This window comes from Camponotus vicinus, unplaced genomic scaffold, assembly GCF_025532165.1.
Source record: "Camponotus vicinus isolate PSW18456_S1 unplaced genomic scaffold, iyCamVici1.0 SCAF_3, whole genome shotgun sequence".
In the NCBI taxonomy this organism is placed as follows: Eukaryota; Metazoa; Arthropoda; class Insecta; order Hymenoptera; family Formicidae; genus Camponotus; species Camponotus vicinus.
Window position 1 is genome coordinate 8,918,050 of NW_028141967.1, and position 21,606 is coordinate 8,939,655.

General features: G+C 43.0%; 1 non-coding gene and 1 pseudogene across 1 annotated transcript; both read right to left on the reverse strand.

The window, feature by feature from the left end:
- Nucleotides 1-2,745: 2,745 nt before the first annotated feature.
- On the reverse strand, nucleotides 2,746-2,900 carry LOC145969517 (5.8S ribosomal RNA). The gene has a single exon (XR_014438140.1). It is a non-coding gene; the product is annotated as a 5.8S ribosomal RNA (ribosomal RNA).
- A 13,924-nt stretch (nucleotides 2,901-16,824) lies between these two features.
- LOC145968970 (uncharacterized) lies at nucleotides 16,825-19,546 on the reverse strand (annotated as a pseudogene).
- Nucleotides 19,547-21,606: the final 2,060 nt, after the last annotated feature.

The following is a 21,606-nucleotide window of genomic DNA, read 5'->3' on the forward strand; positions in this document are numbered from 1 at the left end:
TAATCTCGCCTGCTCTGAGGTCGTCAGAGTTTTGTAGAGAAACTGTCTACAAAGAGATATAAAGAGATAGAGGGAGTGGTGAGTTATTGCGCTAAGTAGTATTATTATTGTTACTACTATTGTTAGCGGTAACGCACCGATATTGCGCGCGGCACAATTTAGTCTTGTTTCGCGGGGACTCGAGAGAGGAGAGAGATATATTATATCGTTTTGCTTCTTCTTCCGTCCTCTAATTTCCAAGATTTTAATAACACGCGCGGCGTAATTATAACGCGCGCGTGTGTATATATATAACGGGCGCGGTATGGAATCGATTCGACGAGTACACGATGACGCGTGCCGGTCACAATCTTCGTTCGAAAATTTCGTGGACTCGGACACGCGGTCGGCTCGCGATTCATCCGCTTTAAGGGCGGATTTCTCTCGCAATTTCTCTCCCTCCGCGTACCGCCAAACGACGACTGTGCGCGCGCCGGTTTCCCTTCTCCATATATTTTACCGTAAGGTATCTCGCGCCGCGAGATACGAGGCGATGCCTCGCGTGTAATAAAAGGCGCGGTATCGCGCGAGCGGGCGTATCCCGATTGGACACGTAACAATTCGACACCGCTCGATTGGACACGCATTATTGGACACGTTTTATTGGACACCGCTCGATTGGACACCGCACGATTGGACACAGCACGATTCGACACCGCACGATTTGACACCGCACGGTTGGACACCGCATGATTGGACACCGAACAATTGGACACCGCACGGTTGGACACCGCACGATTGGACACCGCACGATGCGACACGTAAGATTCAACACCGCACGATTCGAAACTGCACGATTGGACACCGCACGATTGGACACCGCACGGTTGGACACCGCACGGTTGGACACCGCACGGTTGGACACCGCAAGATTGGACACCGCACGATTGGACACCGCACGATTCGACACCGCACGATTTGACACGCACGATTCGACACCGCACGATTCGACACCGCACAAAGAGCATGGAGCAGACACACACACAGACACGGGGGGGGTGCAAGGGGGGCCTTCGGCCCCCCTCCCGCACCCACCCTGTCCCCCTCGTTTCGCGTGAAAAGTTGCAAAGTGGAACCTCGCTTCGCGTGGAAAGTTGCACCCTATCGTAGGCACCCCTACCGGCGGGGTGCATACATGTCCAAATGTGCGGTGTCGAATAGTGCGGTGTCGAATCGTGCGTGTCGAATCGTGCGGTGTCGAATCGTGCGTGTCGAATCGTGCGGTGTCGAATCGTGCGGTGTCGAATCGTGCGGTGTCGAATCGTGCGTGTCGAATCGTGCGGTGTCCAATCGTGCGGTGTCCAATCGTGCGGTGTCCAATCGTGCGGTGTCCAACCGTGCGGTGTCCAACCGTGCGGTGTCCAATTGTGCGGTGTCCAATCGTGCGGTGTCCAATCGTGCGGTTTCGAATCGTGCGGTGGTGAATCTTGCGTGTTGAATCGTGCGGTGTCCAATCGTGCGGTGTCCAACCGTGCGGTGTCCAATTGTTCGGTGTCCAATCATGCGGTGTCCAACCGTGCGGTGTCGAATCGTGCGGTGTCGAATCGTGCTGTGTCCAATCGTGCGGTGTCCAATGCTGCCGTGTCCAATCGTGCAATGTACGTGTCCAATCGTGCAGTGTCCAATGCTGCCGTGTCCAATCGTGCAATGTGCGTGTCCAATCGTGCAGTATCGAATCGTGCGGTGTCGAATCGTGCGGTGTCCAATCGAGCGGTGTCCAATAAAACATGTCCAATAATGCGTGTCCAATCGTGCGGTTTCGAATCGTGCGGTGTTGAATCTTGCGTGTCGAATCGTGCGGTGTCCACTCGTGCGGTGTCCAACCGTGCGGTGTCCAATTGTTCGGTGTCCAATCATGCGGTGTCCAACCGTGCGGTGTCGAATCGTGCGGTGTCGAATCGTGCTGTGTCCAATCGTGCGGTGTCCAATGCTGCCGTGTCCAATCGTGCAATATACGTGTCCAATCGTGCAGTATCGAATCGTGCGGTGTCGAATCGTGCGGTGTCCAATCGAGCGGTGTCCAATAAAACGTGTCCAATAATGCGTGTCCAATTGAGCGATGTCGAATAGTTACGTGTCCAAAAGGAGGTCACCCGCGCGAGCGCGCTGGCGCACCGAGAGACCGAGAGAGAGTCGCACAGTGCAACGATCGGAAGAAACAACGACGCGCTAGAAAGACGGACGCAGAATGCTGCTGCGCCGCTTTCTTTTCGCATTTTTTTTCGCCAACTACGAGATCACTCGTAGAGAGCGACGATTCGAGTGTCGCGCGTCGTTCGTCGTCGTTCCTCTCGTAAACTTTTCGCATATTCTCTCGTGTGTCGTCGTTGTATATCTCCGCCGACACAACTCTCTCTATATTTTTCGACAGCCTCTGGGCGCCGCTCGCGCGCGCTTCGCTATTCTTTAAACGCTTTGCGTACACGCGCGCTTCTCTCCTTCTCTTTATAACTCCTCTCGCTGCACGCACCTTCGGTGTCATTTCAGACGACGCCAAAGGGCCTCTCGTCGACCCGTCGCCAATACATACTGGGAGGGTGACACAGAGGCTAGTCTCTCTCGGGCAAACGTCCAACGATCGCTCGTATGCCGTTTACGCAATGCGACGGGGGCACAGCGACAACAGCCGATGACATTTCGTCGTTCACGGCTACGCCGTGGCTCGTCAGCTTGTGTAAGGGCGCAAGCAGTTTAGGTTTGTTAAAACGACCCTCAGCCAGGCGTGGTCCGGGAATTGTATCCGTGGACCGCAATGTGCGTTCGAAATGTCGATGTTCATGTGTCCAGCAGTTCACAAGTTGACGCGCAATTATCTGCGTTCTTTATCGACCCACGAGCCAAGTGATCCACCGTTCAGGGTAATCGTTTTTCATTCGTCGCGTTCGTCGAACGCTTCACAGTTCATCCATCGTGATCTCCACTCCGAAGAGTGAGAAAATCGTGGCTCTTCGATCAGCTTGGCCGCGCGTCCGAGTACGCGCGGACCGCCGCCGCAATCCCGGTAAAGGGAAGCTACGACAGGGATGCAAGATTGTCTCCGCAAGCAACATGCAACGCGTAGTGGAGAGGATAACGGAGATGTGCGTAAGCGTACGTGTGAGCTCGGCGCTTCAACGAGCTTCGGATAGAAGAAGAGGACATAATACAGTTTTCTGTCTCCTTCTTACCAAGCAGACGACGAAAGCGACGCGCGACGCGGGACGCTGCTCGCTCTTCGATATCTCAATATGTTTCTCTCTCACAGCTCTTCTTTAATGTTTTATATTTTTGTTACAAATATATATAAATATGTACATACATAAACGTATAATATATTTATAATATATGTATTACATATATATACACACACATACACACACGTTTTGTAATATATTAAATATAATTAATTTTTTTATATTTAAAATATGAAATTAAGAAAAATAATGAGTGCCGATTTTCCACACCACTCATGAGGTATCACCAATGGCGCATTAGGTTTTTTATGTGGATCTTCGCCTGGAGCCCTATTATACCACATTGCATTGTATTATATTTTATATAGGAGAAAAAGAGGAAGAAGGATTGTTGTTGATGCAACAATTGTTGCATCAGCTGCTGCATATTTGGTTCTTGGAGAGCGAGCGCGCCCATTTCTGCATTGATTTCCTCTAAAATTTAGAAAAATTAAAAAGATGAGTTTCTTAGTATTTTTTTATACAGTAAAACATTTTGTGTTAAATTTAACATATTTCACATGTCCCAATTTATTCACTCTAATTTTAATGTTAATTTAACAGAAGGCAAATATGTAAATAACACAGGTAATATGTAAAAAATTAACACAAAAATGAAACATTTGAACGTTATTGTGTTGTTTTAACTCTTAGAAACGGTGAATATTAACTCAATGCAGAAAAGTCAAAATAACACAACGACAATATGTTACATTAACATAAGAGTATGTTAAAAATTTCTACACAAGAAAAATCTACAGAAATACAAAATGTTTTTTACCGTGTACAAATATATAATGATATACTTACGAGCCATTATGTTGACGTTCAGTCCAAATCCATTATCGCCGTCCTTTCGTGTACTGAGAATGAGGCACACTCGGCATTTGTTCATTTGTTTATATACGTGCCTTGTGAAACCTTGGTGTTCAAGAGACTATCACGATCCCGATTGTGAGTTATTATTTAAAATTTCTATATATCTTTATCCTTTTGACTCTTTATCTTCTTTTATTCACTCTTCTTTAATTCTTTGTTTCTGCCTATTTTTTAATTCATAAAAATGTGCGATAAATTAAAAAAAATCTAAGCGAAGCTTTTCAGAGTATTGGCTCAATGATGAGCGAATTAAATGTTGGATACGCAAAGTATCTTTTGATGAGAGCTTGTATCATTGTTCAATATGTAATAAAAATATTTCGTGCAATACACATGTTTTGAGATATGCAAATTCTGCGAGTCATAAAAATAATATTAAAGAAAATACTTCATCTTTAAATACTGATAATAAAAATTCAGATAAAAAAACATCAGAAAAATGTAAATTTCAAGAACATTGGCTAGATATTGAATTATTTAAACCATGGCTACACAAAGTGTCACATGACATAAATTTATTCTTTAGTTCATTTTCTGATAAATCCATGGTTGCTGATTTACCGAAAATTTATCGTCACGCAGAATCCAAAGCACATATAGAAATATGTAAAATTAAAACAGAAACAAAGAATATAACGAACGAAAATATAAACGTAGTAGATGATTCACTTTTGTCGTTTAAAGAGCGAAAGAAAATAGCAGAAATTCGGTATGCTGCATTAAGTCCTGATAAAAATATTTCGCATCAAACGGCAAAAGAAATCCTCAGTTTTTTTCAACATATAGGAGAAGATCCTAATGTGTTAAAAAGCATGAGCATGAGCCGAACAAAATGTAAATACATTATTACAAATGTTTTGTGCCCGGTCGAAACAGATCGTGTCGTCAATAAGCTTCAAAATACAAAATTTACAATTTTTATTGACGAAACGTCTGATGTAACAAATAATAAATGGATGACTTTTCTTGTTCGATACGTTGATCCAGAGACATTATTCGCTCACAATTAGTTAAATTAATCGATATTGATGCCAAAGATTCAAGCGCAGAAAAGTTGTTTGAGGCATTTAAATGTGAAATGTGGAAATTACAGATACCGTTTTTAAATATTGTAGCCTTATCATGCGATAATGCATCTGTTATGACAGGAAAACATTTATCGTTTAAAAAAACATTGGAAGAAATATGTCCACATTTATTAACATTTTCATGTCCATGCCATTTTTCTGCATTAGCAGCGCATGCTGATTGTTCTAAAATGCCTGCATATTGCGAGGAATATCTAAAAAAAATTGCTATTTATCTCAATAGCAGTCCAAAACGTACGGCTATTTTTCGGGAATTTTGTGAGTGTTTCCAAGAAACAAATCGCAAAATATTGAAATTATGTGATACACACTGGCTTTCGCACTATTTATGCAACGAAAGGCTTCTTGAATCTTGGGATACAATTAAATACTTTCTTACTGAAATGGTTGTAAGTGAAAAAACAAATTCTGGAGAATATCTATTGTCTATGATGGACAACGTAGAGATGAAAGCTTATTTCCTGTTTTTAAAATACTGTTACGTCCAGGTCCTGGAACGGATGAGCTGTATGGAAGAACGTAACTTACTTACCCCGTGACACACTTTATTCGGACCTGTGTGTGTGGATCGGGCCGAACGAATGTGAAGGGCCTGACACAGGTTAGCGACCGAAGGTCTCTTTAATGCTGAGTTCTTAAGCCTATTCGTTCGGTGGTCCCTTTTTGGTAAAGGAATTTAATCCTTGTTACGCGGGATGGGACCTAGTGCGATCTTAGGATTTATGGAAGTGAACGGATTAAACAATTAAATTACACATCACGTGAAAAAATACATATATTATGCAAAAATAAAGAAAGAAAAATACATCTTAACAGTTATAGCTATGCGTGAGTGGGTATTTGTGTCTGAATGTATATGTTCTCGCGGGTGTTACAATCGTTCGGAGGTCATCAGTCAGAATATACAGGGAAGAATTTACGTTAAGAGTTAAATTCTGACTGGTTAATACAACATACATATAATTAATATAATATAAGGTTTAAAACAAAATAATAGTGAATGTGTAATAAAAATGTGAATAACGTTTACTCATTAAAGGAAGTATAGAGTTCGTCGCTTGCGGATATGCGTGTGTAGGTTACAGGAAGTGGGGAATTATGTACAAATTTATTAGGTTAGGGGGAAAAGCGAAGGGTCAGAGTTCTTCAATCCTAGCTGTGGAAGGGGGAAACCTCCTCCAGAGGGCTTGGATAGGGACAGCTAAGGGAAGTTGATAACCCGGGAGATACCAGGGGATGACGGAATTGGGAGGGGCGGTGGTTATGATATTAAATAGGTCTTGATGGCGAACTGGGGCTGGGTCCACGCAGAATGTTCCTTCAGGCATGGGGAGATCGAAGAAGGGGAACTGAGATAAGAAATAATTTAAAGAATCAGGATGGGGAGGTTCAGGTGTTTCGTTATGGTGAGGATGTTCCGACGGGGAACCGGCAGGGAAGTCGGAGTCGTGGGAATCTTCTTCAAGGTCGGGAAGATCTCTCGCGAAATCTTCCAGAGCCTCGCCGAATTCTGAAGACTCTGAGGGGGTGGAAGGGGAAGGAGGGTCTGAATCAAGGGTGATAACAGGTATGGGGGAAGGAGAGGGAGATTCCAAGGAGGGTGCGGGAGAAGACAAAGGAGAGGGTTCAAAAGCGAGGGTAGAGGGAGTAGCTGGTGAAGGAGAAAGTTCCGGTGGAGTCGGGGTAGGAGATCTGGGGCCTGACGCAATTGACGGCGCGGGGCCCGGAACAGGTGTGTCGGGGGAAATCGAGGAATGTTCCGGGGTGGAGATAGGGGAATAATTCGGTGCAAGGACTGAGGGGGGTTGGTGTGTGTTAGAGTCTTTTGACGAGTTATTAATGCCTATACCGGTGGTTGAATGATTTGTTGGATGGGCGATAATGGACGCTGAGATAGGTTGAGCCAACCCCTCTCTTAACGTCTGTTCCGGCGATTCCGCCAACGCTTTATGTTTGACCGCGAATTGCGAGGCGATACTAACAAGATTGAAGATACGCGATTTAGATACGGTAATTATTAATGAAGACAGATGATTGGTCAGATATATTAGGTCTCTATCAAGAAACGATCTTTAAGGTTTATTTATCGTTCAATCTTTTCTTTTGAAATATATCCGGTCACAATTTGAACAAATAATTATATACACACATATATATATATATGTGTGTGTGTATATAATTATTTGTTCTTTCTCAATATATATATATATTGAGAAAGAAAAGAAAGAGAGAAAAAAAATTTAAAATAAACTAATGGGATAGATTGGTTTAAAGAATCTTTGGAGAGTGGGAAAGTATTCGCGAATTCCAATTCTGAAATCCAGAACGAATAGGTAAGAGGAATATTCGTGAATTCCAATTCTGAAATCCAGAACGAATGGATAAGAATCTCGAGTGATTTATTCGCGAATTCCAATGCTGAAATCCAGAACGAATAAATAAGAGGAATATTCGCGAATTCCAATTCTGAAATCCAGAACGAATAAATAAGAGGAATATTCGTGAATTCCAATTCTGAAATCCAGAACGAATAGGTAAGAGGAATATTCGTGAATTCCAATTCTGAAATCCAGAACGAATGGATAAGAATCTCGAGTGATTTATTCGCGAATTCCAATGTTGAAATCCAGAACGGATAAATAAGAGGAATATTCGCGAATTCCAATTCTGAAATCCAGAACGAATAAATAAGAGGAATATTCGTGGATTCCAATTCTGAAATCCAGAACGAATAAATAGGAATTATATGGAGAGGGGAATTGAACCGTTAATGATAAATTACTATTGATGGTTACTATGGAATTTTAACTGATCGAGAGTATTATTGATTAGACTCTTATTATCTTAAAGATCTGTAATTCAAACTCTTTAACCTTACCTAAAGATCGTTTCTCAATCGAATGGGAAGGTGAAATAAGGACTGAGAGGGGATTTAGACTTACTACTTATTGAGAGCGTTGATATATACATATATATATATATATATATATATACGATTTAGCCAAGACGGGTCTCTAGTCGCGGTCGAAGAGTTGGGTGGCCCCAATGCTGGAGAATAGGTGGCTCAGTTGATGTTGGACTCCGTTCACTTCATGCACTTCGCGTTTTTTGATCGGTTAATTTAACTCGCGACGCACAAACTGCGGAGAAAGTACTGGCAGTTGCCGGAAAATTTTGAGTACGGAAAGACTGTCTCGCGTCTTGCGCTCGAGTTTTAAAGTCATTGCTCCTCCTCTTTTCTGGATAGTGGGAATCCCTTTTGGGCGAATGAGATAATTTCAGTTGCCCCCTTCTTAAGAACAAGGAGGCTGATTTTGGAGGGAAAGGCGGTTCTAAGATTGTAATAGGCTGGCTCTTTGGTTCCAAAATTTGGCTCTATCCAGCAGAGAGTGGGAGCTTAGCGGACAGATTTTATGACTTGCGAGAGTCTTTTCGCGTTTCGGCTAGCGCTTAAAGGTGGCCAGGCGAATTGTTTAGTTTCCCCTTTTTTGATTGCCCGCTTAAGATTCTGCAGCCCTGAAGGGTTTCTGTTTTCATAGCTCCACGTGTGGAGCGCTATAAAATTTTTATTGCAGCTCTGGTTCCGATTTTGTTTAAAATTTCTAGGTTCCAACGACTGACCATCCTTAGCTCTAGCTTTTCTTGTTTATTTTTTGCTTCGAGTCTCTCGGTCTCAGATATCCGCTGCAAGCGTTAGATATACATATGTTTATAGTTGGTGCGATTCTTAAGAAGAATCGCTTTGTTTCTAGAGTTCCAATGGTTCTAACGGACGTCCCAACTGTAAACATATGCGAGTTCGATTTTATTACAGTTCTTTATTTTAGTGGAAATTTTTTATTTATAATGACATGCTATCCGCGTAGTCTAGGCTCATTTATTATTTTTCGTTTCCTTGATTGGGATATCGCCGAGAGTTACCCGCACACATGGTTATCGTATAGTTTTTGTATAGCTTCAAAGAAAGAAAAGAATCACGACGTCCATCGGACGTAACAATACGTTTTAAATTTCTTTAATGCATTTAATGCATTCTTTCAAGCATTAGAAACAAGGATTCACTTATTACATCCAAAATCTAGAAACTTTCTTTTCCAAATCTGTCGAAATTTTTTAAAAGAAGAATATTTAAAACCATTTTCTACAAATATTATATTCTCACTAAAAGAAAATCAAAAAGTTATAAATGAAATTATTTTGGGATCAGAATGTGAAGAATATCTAAACGAATTAACACTTAAAGGTCACATAAACATAGTTAGAATTGTTCAAGAGAACTGTTTAACATTTTATGTGACTGCTGCGGAAGAAATTCGTAAAAGATTACCTATAAATAACATGTTTTTATCAAAGTTACAAGTTTTTCGACCATACATAACTTTATTTGATAATAATAGAGAAACATCATTCAATGATGTTTCTTTTATAGCTAAAACTATTGGCGGTTTTGATGAAAATGGTTTAAAAAAAGAATGGATTGCTTTACCATTAGATTTTACAATGGAAGAAAAACAAAGCTTTTCTAAATTAAATTTCGACAGCATGTGGAAAAAAATTTTACAAAATCGACACAATAATTTTACTAAATATCCTAATTTAACAAATGTACTATAAGATAGTACTATAAGATCTCTTCCAAATTTAAATGCCGATCCAGAAAGAATGTTTTCTCTTTTAAATAATTTAAAAACGAAAAACCGTAACAAGTTTTCGTCAACTACTGTTAATGCTAATTGTGTATTTAAATCGGCATTAAAAACGAGAAGCGAAACAGCTATAAAAATGAAAATTGACAAAAAGCATTTATCTTATGTCAGCGGATAAATTTTATGCTACAGCTACTAAGAAAAATAAAAGTAGTTTAAGGTTACATGCTGCAGATACTGACGTAGCTGGCCCCTCATCTCATAAATAGTAAATTTATTAAAGACATTACGCTTGTAAAAAGCATCTTGCCTGTCTAACAGACACCATACTTGTAAAATATAACACAATGCAATGTGGTATAATAGGGCTCCAGGTGAAGGTCCACATAAAAAACCTAACGCGCCATTGGTGATACCTCATGGGTGGTGTGGAAAATCGGCACTCATTATTTTTCTTAATTTCATATTTTAAATATATAAAAAAATTAATTATATTTAATATATTACAAAACGTGTGTATGTGTGTGTGTGTATATATATGTATTATAATATATATATTATAAATATATTACACGTTTATGTATGTACATATTTATATACATATATTTGTAACAAAAATATAAAACATAAAGAAGAGCTGTGAGAGAGAAACATATTAAGATATCGAAGAGCGAGCAGCGTCCCGCGTGGCGCGTCGCCCGTCGCTTTCGTTGCCTGCTTGGTAAAAAGGAGACAGAGAACTGTATTCTGTCCTCTTCTTCTATCCGAGGCTCGCCGAAGCGCCGAGCTCACACGTACGGTTACGCTCACATCTCCGTTACCCTCTCCACTACGCGTTGCATGTTGCTTGCGAAGACAATCTTGTATCCCTGGGCTACGACACAAAGTTGGTTCGCGATCGGAGCGTCACTTCCCCCGTTCGACGGGGGAAGAACCGGGGCGGAAAGTTCTTTGAATAAACCATCGGACCACCATGGTCCTCTCGCCCGCCAGCCACACACCTCATCACACACGTTCGGCCGGTGCTTCTCGCGCGGCGCGCGTCGCACGCTGGCCTCTGCCCCGAGCGCGCCGGGATGGCGCACTCATTAGCGGGGAGGGCGCGTAGCGACGACGACGACGACGACGACGAGTGCTGGCACGCACGTAGTACGTTGAGAGTGAACGCGTAGACGTAGGTTACCACCGGTTCGCTCGCGCTAACGCCGAATCGACGCTTCCGCTCGTGGCGAGATGCGTGATCGCGTCAAGCGTCTTGGCACTCCGTATCGCATATATATTTCTTCGTCGAATATTTGAGAATTTCAAAGTTCAACGGGCGCGCGAGCGGAACGCGACGGCGACACCGCGTGAAGCGAGAGACGGAGCGTCTCGGATATTGTTAAATGCTCTCATCTTCTACGCGAGCGACGTCGACGACGACCGCGTCGGACACCACCACGAGGCGCGAAAGCCGGCGCGCGCGCTGCTGCTTGTCGCAGAGGCGCGGCCGCGCGCGTGGCGCGTCCGGACGTCGTGTCGCGCGTCGACGCGATTTTATACACGATCCGTCAATTCCTCTTTTCTCTTTCCTCCCGGTCTCTGTGTGTTAGACGTGTTTCTCTCTCGTCCATTCAGTCGCCGACTGCTGCGAGCGCGCGTCCCGAAAGAATCGACGCAGAGCAGGACCTCCGGAACGTTAATGATCCTTCCGCAGGTTCACCTTTTTTTTTTGTTTAAAGACAGGGGAAAATGCATTACGCACACCCCCGATGCATTCGGCGCATCGGGGGTAGTGTTGGACTCCCCGGCCCTTGGAAGAGAGCTAGTCCCTCTTCCAAGGAGTGCAGGGTATACCAACTAAAAACCCCTGTCCCGCAACCTCCCTAGCTGCCTCAGCCGCTCTCTTGTCCCCGGGTACCGTGGTATCGCATTACCTCGGGGACGAGCCTGGCCCGGGCCATTTAAGGCCCCCCCTCCTCGGGGTACCGGAACACCGCTCTTCACTCGAAGGGGAGCGGAAGAGGCAATCCAGCTAACGCGTGCTGAATCGCCCCTTCCGGTCCCTCTTCTTCTTCGCCGGGGCGAGAGGCTGGAGCATTTGCCCCGCTGCACTCCCGTCAGACTCCTTCCGACGCTGGGCGGAGGGGGACCGCTCGGAGACCGTCCTCTTCAAGGAAAGCCTGCCCGAGCAGCCCCCCTCGGCGTCGGTGGAGCCCTTCTCTAGGGTCGAGGAAGAGGGACCTTCTCCCGCTTTCGGGCGGGTCCCCCTCTCCTCCCCCGCGGGCCCTGCTGGAGCAGGGGTTTCGGAGGGTTTCGCCCTGCGCGGGCCCCCCTTACTCCCTCTGCCAGAATCCATCGGGGTCTTGTCCCCTTCCTGGGGTTTTGTTCCCCGGCTCTTCTCCCTGGCCTTTGCGGCCAAACGTCGCTGCGCGACACGCCTGCTTGGCACGCAGGCGGCCGCACCCAGCGAGTGCTCGGCAGAGAGGCCGAACTCCGCGCAAAGCGGACACTTCGGCCTCCCCGCCGAGCACTGTCTCGACTGATGGGAGCGGTCGCCGCACCTGTGGCAGCGACCGTTCCTGTCAGGACCCTGACAACCTGCCGCTCCGTGCCCCACCTCGAGGCACCGGAAGCAGCGCATCCGGCGGGTCGGCAGCGGCTTCGCCGTCACCGTGGCCCACCCGATGCGCCACCTCCCCTCCTCCAACAGTTTGTTGGATACCGCCACGGGGCAACGCAGCCACACCGAGCCCAGTCTGTTAGGGAGAGAACGTATCTCTCCCACAGCCAGGTCCTCGGCGCGGCAGCCCGTCAACCCCACGACGGAACCAATCACCTCCTCCTTTGTGACCGAGTCGTCCAGCCCATGAAGGCGCAATTCTGCACGCTTCATGGGCCGGGCGACCCGGACACCCCGCTTCTCGGCCGCGACTCGCCGCATCTTGGCGGCAATCTCATCGGCCAGGCGGTGGCCCTGCCCTCCAGGAAATTGGAGGAGGATGCCACCCGTCTGTGCCCTCTTCAGAGATACCAAGGAAATCCCCGGTATCTCCGTAGCCAACGCCATCGTCTCGCGCATGACCTCCGCGAGGGTGGTCCCAGCTCCCGGATCGACCGACAGCAGTACCGCTGCCGTCCGAGGCTCCCTGACCGCCCCCGCGGGAGTCTTTCTCTTCTTCTGCCGAGAGCTGGCTGAACCCGCCTCGACAGCGGGAAGGCTCTCGGCAGAGCCCTGGGTAGGGCCCTTCCTCTTCTTCCTCTTTTTCCTCTTCCTTTTCTTCTTCCCAGGAGCGGGAAGGAAAGAGGAGGAAGGAACTGCCTCCTTCGAGGGCTGCTCTGCCGCAGCCTTCCTCCTGGCCTTTCGCCCCATCACCTTACTCCACGGTTCATCCCGCGGAGGGGTGGAGTGTTGGCCAGGAGGTCCCGCAGGGAGCCGTAACTTCTCGAGGACCCGCCCCACAATTCGCTCGATGAGGTCGAGCGACGGAACGGTATCCTTCGAGGGACTCCCGGTGGCAGGGGTCTCCTCCACAGGAGGATCCTCCCGGAGGAGTGGTCTCTCGAGAGGCGACCTCTCCACCTCCATACGTTCTCCCCTCGCGTCCGCTAGAAACAGCGGAGTGGAGACTGTGGGGGGGGGGGGGTGAGATCCTCTCCGCTCTGGAGGCCCTAAGGGTCTCCCTGGCCTTGGGGATCTTCACCTCCTCCTCCAAGCGACGAACTTGGTCCTTCACCTCCCCGGCCAGTTCGCGAGCGACGCGAAGTTCGCGTCGCGTCTGGTCGAGGGCCTGCGCTCCCCGGTCATCCACCGCGCTGATGGTGGCGCGGGTAAAGAGAAGTTTGGAGGCCGCGACCGCACGCCGCGAAGCCGCCCGGAGCCTACCCTTGAGGATGCAAACCCTCAAGGAGCCCGAGCGCTCCGCGACATGCTCCACGGCCTCCATCTCTCCCAAAATAATATTGAGGAGGGAGTCCACCGTCTCGTCAGTGAACTCCCCCATCATGTCATCGGCGGAGGGGACGCCCCCCGCGGTAGCCCCGAGGGATGCTTCGAAGCGTCCCGCGAGGACGTCCCTCTCCGCCGCGACCCTCTCATACTCCTTTTTGAGGAGTGCCAGTGTCACGTCTCAGTGACCAACTTTTCCCCTAGATGCCTCAGTTCCAGAGAAAAGTGCGCTCTCTTTATTTTCAAGGCAACCTGCGTACACCGGCTATACCTTGGGGATGCCGAGAGCGAGGATCTGACTTGTCGATTACAGAAAAATATAAGAAAGCCGCGAAACTCTATAATGGAGTAATGTTAAATGAGTCGTGACTGCTGAAATAATTTTATGTATATGGATATGTAAAGGGATATGGATATCTATTAAAATGGGATTTCGAGATTTTCTATCAAATCCATTAACTGATCGATATCGATATTACCTGCGATATATTGATCTATGAATTCCAAGAGTATATCGAGAATTTTTTTTTTTGAGCTTGCTCTTCGTCTGTTAAGGCGAAAAAATCTTTATCGTTGCAAGAAGGCCTCATTGGAGAGTCTGTAAGTAACTCTCTATTTCACACTAATTCTCCGGTAACTGAGATTTTAATTGAGTTAACAGATCTATTGATTTTAATGAAGGGTTTTCAATCTTATCTTTATTTTTTATAGTTTCCAAATAATAGTTATAGAAAGAGTCAAATTCTATGTTTGAGGTAACTACTCGAGGAAATTTCTGTGAATTAAAATTTTCCGATAAGTAAAAGAGGAATTTAGCCTTAACCCTTAAAGCGGAGATAAAACTTTCTGGAAGGAAAACCCTTTTATCTGATTTGACAAGATTACGCCTTGAGTTCAATTCTAATCTCTTGATCCGACGGAATCGAGAAGCGTCACGATATTCGCGGGTTATTTTTCCTGCTCTATGGCTTTTTTTCTTGAATTCTGACGGTGGGTTTACCATTAAAGAAAAAGTAATATTAATGTTAATATATATATTTTCAGGCAGGTAGAATATAGTATTGGTTAAGGAAATTGGTATTTTATTTATTCTTGACTGAATCAGCGTCAATGCACATTAGCACGTAGTACCTTTATTCTTGTAATTTGTTCAGATAAAACATCAGTGGAGGAATAATTTATAAGGATATGTGGATGTCTCCGGCATGGCCGTGGATGCCCGGCAGCGACGGAAGAATGGGCAAATGGATAATAAAATCTGTGTACAGCACCGCGAAGACGCTATACCTATGTGTGTGTGAAGACGTTTTATCCTAATAGCAACGATTAGAAATTTATGCGAATCCAAATATCGCTGGTATTTTCAATGAAACGTCGATTAAGCAAATTGGGTTAGGATATCGGATGCCTCCGGCATGACAGTGGATGCCCGGAGATGATGGAGATCTGGGTTTGGGTTAAAATGTGGTACTGAAATTTTAAGAATAAAGTTTGGAGAGTGAGGAGTTCTCCGGCATAGCAGAGGATGCCCGGAGATGAAGGAGTCTTCGGAGAAGGGAAGTTGCGACGCTCAATTGATGAGGGCGATTTTCGGAGTTCTAATTAATTTTTGCTTTGACGCTTATCAGAATAGAATAACGAGTTAAAACAATTTGTGCAGGAGTAAGAGGAAGGAATACTGCCAGCGACGTGCTAGTGCTTGACAGTATGCTTGTTTATTTAATCCTCGATGTTTTGTTTCAGGAAATGTTGTGAATGCAAGGAAGGTGAATATTATCACACGAATATTGAATAGACAAGAATGAAGTGGGACAAAAAATCTGGTACTTACCACTCAGATGTCGATTTCGGTTGGTCTCGATCGCCTTCGTCTAAGCAAGGTCTGGGAATCTCCAAGGATTGACACAGTGAATTTGCACAAGTATAACTTCTTTATTTGAATTTTACTGAACGATATAGCAGATTGATACAAAGTATTAAATTTTAGTTATAATGAATGGTTAAAGAATAATAAAGAATAACGGCAAAGTGATTACGAAAATAACGACTAACAGCGAGTCTGCTATACTGGCTAATTATTAATGATAGAATGAATCGCTCGCGCCTAGAATCCGGGGTTTATATACTGGCGATTTCGTTGTTCCTTGCATGATCTTTAACCGTAGGAATCCTCGAATAAGGTGATCTCTACATCGGATCACGTCGTTCTCGGAAGCACTACTGAATTACTTATCAATTGTTTTGACATAGATATCCTCTTCATAGAAGCGCGGCAGTGATCAAAGAGTAGTACGCGACTTTCATCGGAGGTGTCGGTTGACATCTCCGAGAAATCAATGTTCGATATGTTTATGACTTCCTCTTAGACCACCTCACGCGTCAAAACTATGCGCTCTTAATTTAATATTTAGTATCTATCATTAGCGGTGTTAGGATTACGGAATCATTTTATATGTATAACTTCCTTTATATTTTAGAAAAGGTTCAGAAATTTACGGCTCAAGTTAGAATAGATTAATTTTAAGTTGTAGCGTATAGAGAAAATTATTTCCACTGGTTATGATTCCATAATGAATTTTAAATAAAGCATTTCAAAGTGTTTAAATATATTTGTATTTATTCATATTTAAGATCAATTCAACAGTTCCTTTGAAATACCTTACTTGTTATTGCTTAAATTATATATTTTCGGTCGCGTTTGTTAAAATCTAAATTCGAATTTTAGCGCGTATATAAAGTCCTCATTATACATTGATTGAGGGAGTACTTATTTAATTAGCAGGCTAAATAACCCTGTAGAATAAAACGGTAAGCAAATATTATAATTGATATTTTAAGCGTTAGAATTCGTATGCGCATATATTAGAATTAAAATTAATAGTAATATAATTGATAATAGTGAGTAAAATTGAATTACGAATAATAGAATTGAATATTCATTCTTCCATGGATATAGCAAAGAAATAAGGTGGGTAAGCGAATTGTAACTAAATCTAGTAATTTTAAGATGGCGGGACGTCACACTTTCCCCCTTATTTAAGAACAAATTCCGATGTGCTCGTAGGGATTTGTTCTAGAGTCTTTAATCGATCACTTAGAGTCTGGTACGAATAAATTTCGAAAGTTGAGGTTACTGGTTCGACGACAGCGTCGGTGGATTTGTTTATTTCCGGGATCTCCTCTGTTGTTAATTTTTCAGGCGCAGTCGGAGTCTGAGTCGGTATTTCGTTGGTTTGGATGTTGTCCCTTTTGTCAACGGGTCCACGTGCCAGGTGCAATAACAGATGTGTGACAGAGTCCCAGATAGCTCCGAGTAAATGCATGCTGCATCCGTATGCGGTATGCAAGGCGTATCCGTGGATAGCTGTATCAACCACAAGTTTAACGATGCGGATGACGAACAGGATGCCGAATATTCCAGCAGTTGCTGAACCAAAGGTGACGAACCCTCTCCATACTCGAGAAGCGGTGTTCTCAACTATTTTATTGAGAGAGGCTTCATCGAACAGGCTGTACATCGAGATTGCATCTCCGTTGATGGAATGGCCGGTGAGTCCTCTGGCAACGGTGTTGAGAAGAGCAGGTTTCTCTGCAGGAAACATGATGTGATCTCTCAACTTCTCTATATCCTTTTCAGAGTATATTCCGCTGACAGCGAGTGGTCCTGGTGTTAAGTACTTCCAGGACAAGGTTGTCATGGGTTGTAGTTGCTGCGGAGCCGATTGTCTGACTTGCGCGTCAGGTGTGAACTGCACTCAGGTGTCTTCGATGCGATACATGGTGGGTAATTCATAACTGCATTCTCTTTGATTCCCAAATTTGGTAATTATTCGGGATTTGGGAGTAAGGAAAAATGAGGAGTTACGTACAGTTACAGGTAACTCGGTATAACATTCTTTAGTTTTCCTTATTATAACGTCCACAGGTATGCACTTTATAACTTGTGTAGCCTCCCCAGTCGTCACTGCCATGTAGCCTGGTCCTTTCATTAATCGATATGCAAATTCGTCTGGCTGAAGGGTGGCAAATGACAAGGCGTTAGTTATAACCTGTCTTTCTAATTCACATTTCTGTTGCATAACATTATGATACAAGGAAGTCATTTGATGGCGAACATGTTTCTCTACGTATACGAATTTAGAGTTCATGTAGGCGAAGATGTCTAAGTTGTCCACCGGAATGATGCCTCGATGGACGAAAGTATTTCCCTCCTTGGTTTCAAGAATGAATAATTTTGGATGTTCTGTGCCCAGTAAGGTGTATCCGCACAAAGGCTGCTCTTTGGATTTGGTGAGGGCAAAGGTAATATCTTGTGTCGTTAAACTATAGATGATTGGGGACGAAGAGTCGGTCATATCATCCTTGATTACAGTTGCTGGGCCTTCGTAAAGGACATCGTATTGATGGAAATTACAAGATGACGTAGGCACAGGTTTCCAGTAAGTATATCCGTCATCTGAATCAATACAGAAACTTTCACTGAACGTACATACAGTTCCGGATTTTAATATTATTTTCCCGGAATTTAATTGCACAGGAACGTGTGAAGATTTCATGGATGTTTTGACTGAGGCTTGAACCACGACGTCGTCCCAGGTTCCGTAGGGGTCGGAATACTGAGTACCCTTACAGCTTCCATCGTTACTGAGACGTCCTGCTAGGGTGAGACTGCGATAAGTAATCTAGTTGGCCTTTAGTCCATACACGAAGTTTCCAACTCCTAGAGAGAGCGTTCCATCCTGGAACATCCTTAAACACTGCGTGTATCCAGTTTCGTGAATATAATCCGCTCTTCCATTCTGAACTACAGAGACATGTGAGTGCATTCCGCAGTAATAAATCGTTCGCGATATTTCGACCTTACATTGGATAACTTCAGCATGATTGTAATCAGAGAGTTGCAAGAGTTGAACGTATGTATCGCTTGCGTTAGGTTTTCGATAATCGAGATTACATTCGCCAACATCTAGCAAGGATACTGAAGTAATATTTAGATGCTGTCCGCCGCAATCAAATCCAATGAGGGCATTGGTGGCCGCTACAAGGATCACTATCGCAAGGTATTCTAACATTTCTGTAATTATACAATACACTTATGTAACTTATGAACTATAACTCATACTTATCCTTAATTATTATTCCTATTTCCCTTTTTTTTTATTTTGTAGTAGTTTTCCTCTTATATATATTTCTTAATACTATATCGAATTTATTACTTATTAAATTTGTCTAATTATTAATAAATGAGGTATTAAGCAGTTAATATTGGAATACGTGCATGTATATATTTTATTAATTTTATCTTATTCTAAGAATTTAAATGGGCGTTTTTGTATATTTTTATTATTATTATTATTATTATTTCTTATTTATTTATTTTTCATGTATGTATATGTAAGAGTTGATTACCTTAATTACAATTGATTATAATGCGAAAATATATATAGTACTTAATAATAATGATTATGTCATATAATAAGGTTCTAAGATATCCTCCCGAATTTCGTCTAAGTTCTCAGGAGGAGGAAGCTCGGGTAACACTCCTAATTCTAACGGTGCGGTTGGCGTTTACATCATAGCGGAATATACTTATGTTATCCATATCATAGTAGTCTACTTCACTTAATAGGCGGTACTCTCTTATATACGCAGAGAAGCACTGCTCACACCTAAAGACTGACTGGATTCTTGTTTCCAGGGATTTGTTACATGCTGTACATCGAATCTCTGCGATAGAGCCTTCAATGAACTCATGGCTATGAAGAGGTGCTGAGAGAGTTTTAAGCAAGGGGTGAACGGGACAATCAGCACAGTATATGGTCCTAGAGCGCATCATCTGTCATCCAATTCTTTGTACGCATTTTACTGCGTACAACTCCGGGTAATCTCGTAGTAATTTGTGAATCTTTGGTTTATACGCTACTGGGATGCACATTTTTACCTGATGATTTCACGCCTTATTTCCTTGTGACGTTCCCTCGAGCTTCCCAGTAACGTACTGACCCTTCTCTAAATGTTTATCCTTTTGTTTATATCTTAGACCCTTTCCTTTCATTGTTAGTATTACGGCTTAACACTTGTAACTTGACACGCGCCACATTCATTCTTATATGCTTTCTCCAATCAATCGTCGCTCTCACATTCTTCTTTTCGTTTCTTCATCTCAATCTTACGAGATTTTGTAGTTATGTTATTTAGAATTTTATAATTGTGGGGATTCGAATTCCGAAATTTGAGAAGTGGATTGAGTTTCATCATTATAAACAAAAAGATATATGATTTTGTGTGATTTGACGTCATATAATAAGAGTGCGATGTCATTAGGGTTACATTTTTTGAAATCGATAATAAATTGTACATAAGATCTAAAACAATCGTCGCATTGTAAGATTGAACGCATTTCCACTATTTCATTTTTACATATACTGCATTTGTAAGGAGTCAAATTTCCATCCAGAAAACCATGAAGTACTTCTGATTCATAATCAAGCGGTTTTTTAGCTTCGTAACATTTATTACAAATTCTGTTATGTGGTTTGGTGAATTGCGAAGTCGGGGTGCGCACACATTTTATTTCATATAAGTTCGGAAAAGAAATTAAAAGAGGGTGCGGTGTATATTTATAATTTTTTGCTATGCACATTTCAAAATTCTTATTAAAATTTTCAGAAGGACAAAATTGATTATTCTTTAATGTATGTTTCTTTCTTGATTTTAAGCGGTAATGAGGGAAATTAAATGTTTTAGGTAACAAGTCTGGCGTTCATGTAAGGATCTAAAAGTAATAATGGATTGTGAGCAGTTATCGTAAACAATCATTGGTGTGGTGATTTATCTAAGAGCAGGTGACAATACATTGGAAGGAAAAATAATCTAGCATGGGCATTACAGGATCTGTTATAATGGAGTTGATACAAGATGAAGTTGTGTTTCCTTTTGCGATAACAGTAGATTTTAACGCAATAGGAGAAACGAAGATGATATGTGGTTAAAGAAGGTAATGCTTTAGTTGGCGGTGCCAATACATCTGAAATCAAAGATAGTATATTAATTTTTCATCCTGGTTCGATATGAGAAATTTTTAGTTTATTAATGTGTACGATTCGAGGTTTATTCTTGACCATAATTTTAACATTTCCGTGAGAAAAAATTTCTATGACTTTATGAGGACCAGTATATTGGTCGGAAAATTTCCCTTTTGCGGGTTCTTTTAATAAAAATACATATGAGCCTTCACGAAAGTTTTGAGGGTTTAGATTTTTATCATAATAATGCTTACTTCTTTCTTTAGATCTTATAAGATTTTGACGTGCTTCTTTTTGCAGGTCACATACTTGATTAAACAGATTTATTAAATAGTCCTGGTAAGTGGGTTCAAGATTTATATCGATTGGTGCATGGGCAGAAGGTAGTCGTGCTATATGACCGAAGACTAATTCGAAAGGTGAGAATTTGGTTCCTTCATGGACACTAGTGTTATATGAAAACATTGCCATATTAATATAATTATCCCATTCCTTTTCTTTTAAAATTTGAGTTTTTAGATATTCTATTAATACGTGATGTGATCTTTCGATCGAGCCATTAGATTGTGGGTAATAAGCAGTGGTTTTAAAATGTTGGATTTTGAATTTTTTAGTTAAATTTCGTATTAAGGCGGATAAGAAGTTAGTTCCCTGATCTGTAAGAATGGCTTTAGGGGCTCCGTATATACAGATGAAATTTTTCGCGAAAGCGTCAGCTATAGATAAGGAAATTGCATCTCTTAATGGAACGGCTATTGAATATTTTGTTAGTAAATCTTGCATAGTTAG